General features: G+C 43.2%; 1 long non-coding RNA gene across 1 annotated transcript in view; it reads left to right on the top strand.

Moving 5' to 3' along the window:
* Window positions 1–298: 298 nt before the first annotated feature.
* LOC108538789 (uncharacterized) overlaps window positions 299–6,284 on the top strand; it is a 137,467-nt gene continuing 131,481 nt past the window's right edge. Inside the window, exon 1 of the long non-coding RNA XR_001888191.1 lies at window positions 299–447. This is a non-coding gene — a long non-coding RNA (uncharacterized LOC108538789). The remainder of the gene's footprint in view (window positions 448–6,284) is intronic.

The raw sequence follows: 6,284 nt of genomic DNA, 5'->3' as shown, positions 1-6,284 counted from the left end.
GTTTCATTGGGTCAGATCTCAGCATCGGTCTGGGTATGAGTAACTACTCAGGATTAATGTCACAAGTTGAGTTTTTGTTGGTGACACTGATAAGCTTTGTTTCCCTCCCTGTGCTCTGCACAGGCTCTGGTCCTCTAACACCATCTTTCTGAGTCCCGTGCTCTGCCAGGCCAGGTCAGATGATTTCCTGAGCAGCGCGTATGTCCTGTGTTGCTGGAATGGAGTGAATTCTTCTCTCTCAGTAGGAAGAACAGCTTTCTGATTGTGATCTGAGTGGAAGTCACGTGCTGTTCCCACCACTGGACAGATCTTGCTGGCCGTGGCCTCCACGTGCAGTGACCATTCTCATGGCAGCATCTCAGGCTGTCTGGACCAGCTGTCACAGTCTCGCTGTGGGTGAGTCACCTGAGGCACTGTATGGCGGATAAGGATCCATTGCCCTGGGAGGTAAGCCTGGGCCTAGATTGGCCTAGGGACAGTTGTCAAGGTTATCTTGGTTTGTTTCCTGGCCACAGAGAAATTTAGAATAATGATCCTTTTTTTAAAAAAAGTATAGAATAATGTCTTTATTACTTGATATGCAAATGCATATTCTTTTCTTTTATTTTCCTTTATTTCTTCTAAAAAAAAATCCAGGATACATGTGCAGAATGTGCAGTTTTGTTACATAGGATATGTGTACCATGGTAGTTTGTTACATAGGTATATGTGTGCCATGGTGATTTGTTACAGATGATACATGTGCCATGGTGGTTTGTTACATAGTATGTGTGTGCCATGGTGGTTTGTTACAGAGGATACGTGTGCCATGGTGGTTTGCTGCACCTATTAACTTGTCCTCTAAGTTCCCTCCCCTCATTCCCCACCCCACAACAGGCCCTGGTGTGTGTTGTTCCCCTCTGTGTCAATGTGTTCTCATTGTTCATCTCCAACTTATGAGTGAGAACATGGGGTGTTTGGTGTTCTGTTCCTGTGTTAGTTTGCTGAGGGTGATGGCTTCCAGCTTCATCTGTATCCCTGAAAAGGACATGATCTCTTTGCTTTTTATAGGTGCATAATGTTCCATGGTATATATGTACCACATTTTTTTATCCAGTCTATCATGGATGGGCATTTGGGCTGGTTCCATCTCTTTGCTATTGTGAATAGTGCTGCAATAAACATACATGTGCATGTGTCTTTGTAGTAGAATGATTTATATTCCTTTGGGTATATACCCAGTAATGGGATTGCTGGGTCAAATAGTATTTCTGGTTCTGGATCCTTGAGGAATTGCCATACTGTCTTCCACAATGTTTGAACTAATGTACGTTCCCACCAAAAATGTAAAAGCATTCCTGTTTCTCTGCAGTCTTGGCAGCATCTGTTGTTTCTTGACTTTTTTAATAATTGCCATTCTGACTGGCATGAGATGGTATCTCATTGTGGTTTTGATTTGCATTTCTGTGATGATCAGTGATGTTGAGTTTTTTTTCATATGTTTGTTGGCTGTGCTGTGTAAATGTCTTCTTTTTAGAAGTGTCTGTTCATATCCTTTGCCCACTTTTTGATTTTTTTTTTCTCCTGTAAATATGTTTAAGTTCCTTGTAAATTCTGGATATTAGACCTTTGTCAGATGGGAGGATTACAAAAATTTTCTCCCATTCTGTAGGTTGCCTGTTCACTTTGATTATAGTTTCTTTTGCTCCGCAGAAGCTCTTTAGTTTAATTAGACCCCATTTTTCAATTATGGCTTTTGTTGCCAATGCTTTTGGCATTTTTGTCATGAAGTCTTTGCGCATGCCTAAGTCCTGAGTGGTATTGCCTAGGTTTTCTTCTAGTGTTTTATGGTTTGGGGTTTTACATTTAAGTCTTTAATCCATCTTGAGTTAATTTTTGTATAGGTGTAAGGAATGGGTCCAGTGTCAGTGCTTGTTTTTGTCAGATTTGTTGAAGATCAGATGGTTGTAGATGTGTGGTGTTATTTCTGAGGTCTCTGTTCTGCTCCATTGGTCTATATGTCTGTTTTGGTGCCAGTATCATGCTGTTTTGGTTACTGTAGCCTTGTCGTATAGTTTGATGTCAGGTAGCACAATGCCTCCAGCTTTCTTCTTTTTGCTTAGGATTGTCTTGGCTATACGGGGTCTTCTTTGATTTCGTATGAAATTTAAAATGGTTTTTTTCTAATTCTGTGAAGAATGTCAATGGTAGTTTGATGGGAATAGCATTGAATCTGTAAATTGCTTTGGGCAATATGGCCATTTTCATAATATTGATTCTTCCTGTCCATGTTTAGTCTTGGTAGGATCTATGTATCCAGGAATTTATCCATTTCTTCTAGATTTTCTAGTTTATTTGCATAAAGGTGTCTATAGTATTCTCTGATGGTAGTTTGTATTTCTGTGGGGTCATTTTTTATTGTGTCTATTTGATTCTTCTCTCTCTCTTTATTGGTCTGGCTAATGGTCTATTTTGTTATTTTCTTTTCAAAAAACAACTCCTGGATTTGTTTATTTTTTTTTTGGAGCGTTTTTCATGTCTCTATCTCCTTCAGTTATTCTCTGATGTTAGTTCTTGTCTTCTGTTAGCTTTTGGATTAGTTTGCTCTTGTCTCTCTAGCTCTTTTAATTGTGATGTTAGGATATCAATCTGACATCTTTTTAGCTTTCTGATGTGGGTATTTAGTGCTATAAATTTCCCTCTTAACAGTCCTTTAGCTGTGTCCCAGAGATTCTGGTATGTTGTCTCTTTGTTCTCATTACTTTCAAATAACTTCTTGATTTCTGCCTTAGTTTCATTATTTACCCAGGAGTCATTCAGGGCAGGTTGTTCAATTTCCATGAGATTGTGTGGTTTTGAGTGAATTTCTTAATCCTGAGTTCTAATTTGATTACACTGTGGTCTGAGAGACTGTTTGTTATTATTTCAGTTCTTTTGCATTTGCTGAGGAGTGTTTTACTTCCAATTACATGGTTGATTGCATAATAATTGCAATGTGGCACTAAGAAGAACGTATATTCTGTTGATTTGGGGTAGAGAGTTCTGTAGATGTCTACTAGGTCCACATGATCCAGACCTGAGTTCAAGTCCTGAATATCCTTGAGAACTTTCTGTTTTGTTTATCTGTCTAATACTGACAGTGGGGTGCTAAAGTCTCCCACTATTGTTGTGTGGGAGTCTAAGTTTTCTTGTAGGTCTCTAAGAACTTGTTTTGTGAATCTGGGTGCTCCTGTATTGGGTGTGTATATATTTGGAATAGTTAACTCGTTGTTGAATTGTTCCCCTTTACCATTATTTAATGCTCTTCTTTGTCATTTTTGATCTTTCTTGGCTTAAAGTCTGTTTTGTCAGAGACTAGGATTGCAACCCCTGCTTTTTTTTTTTGCTTTCCATTTACTTGGTGAATATTCCTCCATCCCTTTATTTTAAGCCTATGTGTGTCTTTGCATGTAAGATGGGTCTCCTGAATACAGCACCCTGATGGGTCTTGACACCTTATCCAGTTTGCCAGTCTATGTCTTTTACTTGGGGGCATTTAGCCCATTTACATTTAAGGTTAGTATTGGTATGTATGAATTTGATATTGTCATCATAATGCTATTTGGTTATTTTGCACACTAGTTGATGCAGTTTCTTCATAGTGTCATTGGTCTTTATATTTTGGTGTGTTTTTGCAGTGGCTGGTACCAGTTTTTGCTTTCCATGTTTAGTGCTTCTTTCAGGAGCTCTTGCAGGGCAGGCCTGGTGGTAATGAAATCCCTCAGCATTTGCTTGCCTGGAAAGGATTTTATTTCTCCTTTGCTTATGAAGCTTAGTTTGGCTGGATATGAAATTCTGGGTTGAAAATTCCTTTCTTTAAGAATGTTGAATATTGGCCCCCAGTCTCTTCTGGTGTGTAGGATTTCTGCTAGAGGTCTGCTGTTAGTCTGACTGGGCTTCCCTTTGTAGGTGACTTGGCCTTTCTCTCTGGCTGCCCTTAACACTTTTTCCTTCATTTCAACCTTGGAGAATCTGATGATTATGTGTCTTGGGGTTGATCTTCTCGTGGAGTATCTTAATGGTATTCTCTGTATTTCCTGAATTCCTAGCATGTTGGCCTGTCTTGCTAGGTTGTGGAAGTTCTCCTGGATAATATTCTGTAGTGTGTTTTCCAGCTTGTTTCCATTCTCCCTGTCTCCTTCTGGTACTCCAATCAATCGTAGGTTTGATCTTTTTATGAAGTCCCATATTTCTTGGAGGCTTTGTTCATTCCTTTTCATTCTTTTTTCTCTATTTTTGTCTGTATGCTTTATTTCAGTAACATGATCTTAATACTCTGATATCTTCTCTTCCACTTGGTCGATTCAGCAATTGATACTTGTGTGTGCTTCATGAAGTTCTCGTGCTGTGTTTTTCAGCTCCATCAGGTTGTTTATTTTCCTTTATAAACTGGTTATTTTAGTTAGCAATTCCTCTAACTTTTTATCAAGGTTCTTAGCTTCTTTGCATTGGGTTAGAACATGCTCCTTTAGCTCGTCGTAGTTTTTTATTACCCATCTTCTGAAGCTTACTTCTGTCAATTCATCCATCTGATCCTCTGTCCAGTTCTGCACCGACTTGCGATCATTTGGAGAAGAGACATTCTGGGCTTTTGGGTTTTCGGCTTTTTTTTTTTCATTGATTCTTTCTCATCTTTGTGAGTTTGTCTAGTTTTGGTCTTTGAGGCTGCTGACCCGCGGACGGGGTTTTGTGGGGCCTTTTGTTGTTGTTGTTGTTGTTGATGCTGTTGTCGCTTTCTGCTTGTTTGTTTTTCTTTCAATAATCAGGTCCCTCTTCTGTAGGGCTGCTGCGGTTTGCTGAGGGTTCACTTCAGGCCCTATTCCTCTGACTCGCTCCTGTGCCTGGAGCTGTCGCTCAAGGAGGCTGAGAACGGCCAAGATGGGTGCCTGTTCCTTCTTCTTGGACCTCTGACCTTGAGGGGCACCAACCTGATGCCAGTAGGATCGCTCCTGTACAGGGTGTCTGACAACCCCTGTTGGAGGGTCTCAGCCAGTTGGGTGGCACGAGGAGCAGGCCCGTTTAATGAAGCACTTTGTCCTTTGGTGGAGAGGGTGTGTTTCGCTGCAGGAAAGCCCATTCGTTCGGGCTGCCTGGATTCCTCAGAACTACCAGGAGGAGAGGCTAAGTCTGCTGGTCCGCAGAGACTGTGGCCACCCTGCAGCTAGGGGCTCAGGTCTAGAGAGTTCTGGGGTCTGTCCCTGAGCCTCTGGCTGAAGTTATTGGAGTTCCTGCAGGAAAGCCACCCTCTGAAGAAGGATGGGACAGGGTCAGCCTGAAGAGGCACTCTGGTCACAGCCTGCCACAGGGTGTGTTGGGCTGTGGGGACAAGTCTTGGAACCAAGCCATCCAGCTTCCCTGGCTCTGGCAGGGGAAAAGTGCAGCTGGGAGCTACAGAAATGGGTGCCCGGGAGCTTAGTGTGTTAGGCCATTGCAAGCCCCAGGGCAGCTGGCTGCTGCCCCTCCCCAGGGAGTTCAAACAGCTTAGACAGCAGGCAGCTGCAGCCAGTGCTGGTCACCCTTCACCCCGGGAGTTCTGTAGGATTAAGCAGATTCTGGCTGAAAGGCTGTGAGAATCTTCATGTTCCGGGGCCGGGACTCTAGGCCCCAGTGTGGTGAATTTGTGAGTGGGATCTTCTGATCTGTGGGGGTTGCGCAGTTTCCCCCCTGGTTAGCGTGGCCACTCACCGTCTCCCTTGGCTGGGGGGAGGGCCTCCCCTTCCCTGTGTGTGTCTCGGGTGGCCCCCACACCACACTGCTCTTCCTCCTCTCTGTGGGTCACGCCAGCCTTCTAGCCAAGTTTGATGAGAGAACCTGGATACCTTGGTTGCTGGTGAAGGATTCATATGCTTATTATGGTTTTTCTCGATGGGAGCCTCCAAAGGGCACTGCTTCTAGTCAGCCATCTCAGTCAGAATAATCGTCCTTGGGCATTTAGTTTCTGATACAGACATTAAGAAAAGTCGTCTAGGATGAGCCATGCACACACATGGCAGAGTGCGGTTTGCTGCAGGACTTTTCAAAGCGCTTATGGCCACTTGTCATCGCAGGCGCCTGGATCAGTGTGTTTATTCCGTGATTCTTCGACTTCTTTGACCATGGAAGGTTCTTTTTCCCATGGGAATCTAGTTTGGGAATTGCCACTCCAGCCTGATGGAAGGTTGGAGACGTGGGCCGTCTTCCTTGCTGGTTCTGGTTCTTATTCCTCTGCTCAGCCTTGCCAGGATGGTGCTTCCCTTCTGGGTCTCGAAAGCGCCTTCTCCTCCCCT

This window comes from Rhinopithecus bieti, unplaced genomic scaffold, assembly GCF_001698545.2.
Source record: "Rhinopithecus bieti isolate Rb0 unplaced genomic scaffold, ASM169854v2 scaffold_16559, whole genome shotgun sequence".
In the NCBI taxonomy this organism is placed as follows: Eukaryota; Metazoa; Chordata; class Mammalia; order Primates; family Cercopithecidae; genus Rhinopithecus; species Rhinopithecus bieti.
The sequence above is the reverse complement of the archived record's forward strand: the minus strand, read 5'-3'. Positions and strand labels throughout refer to the sequence as shown.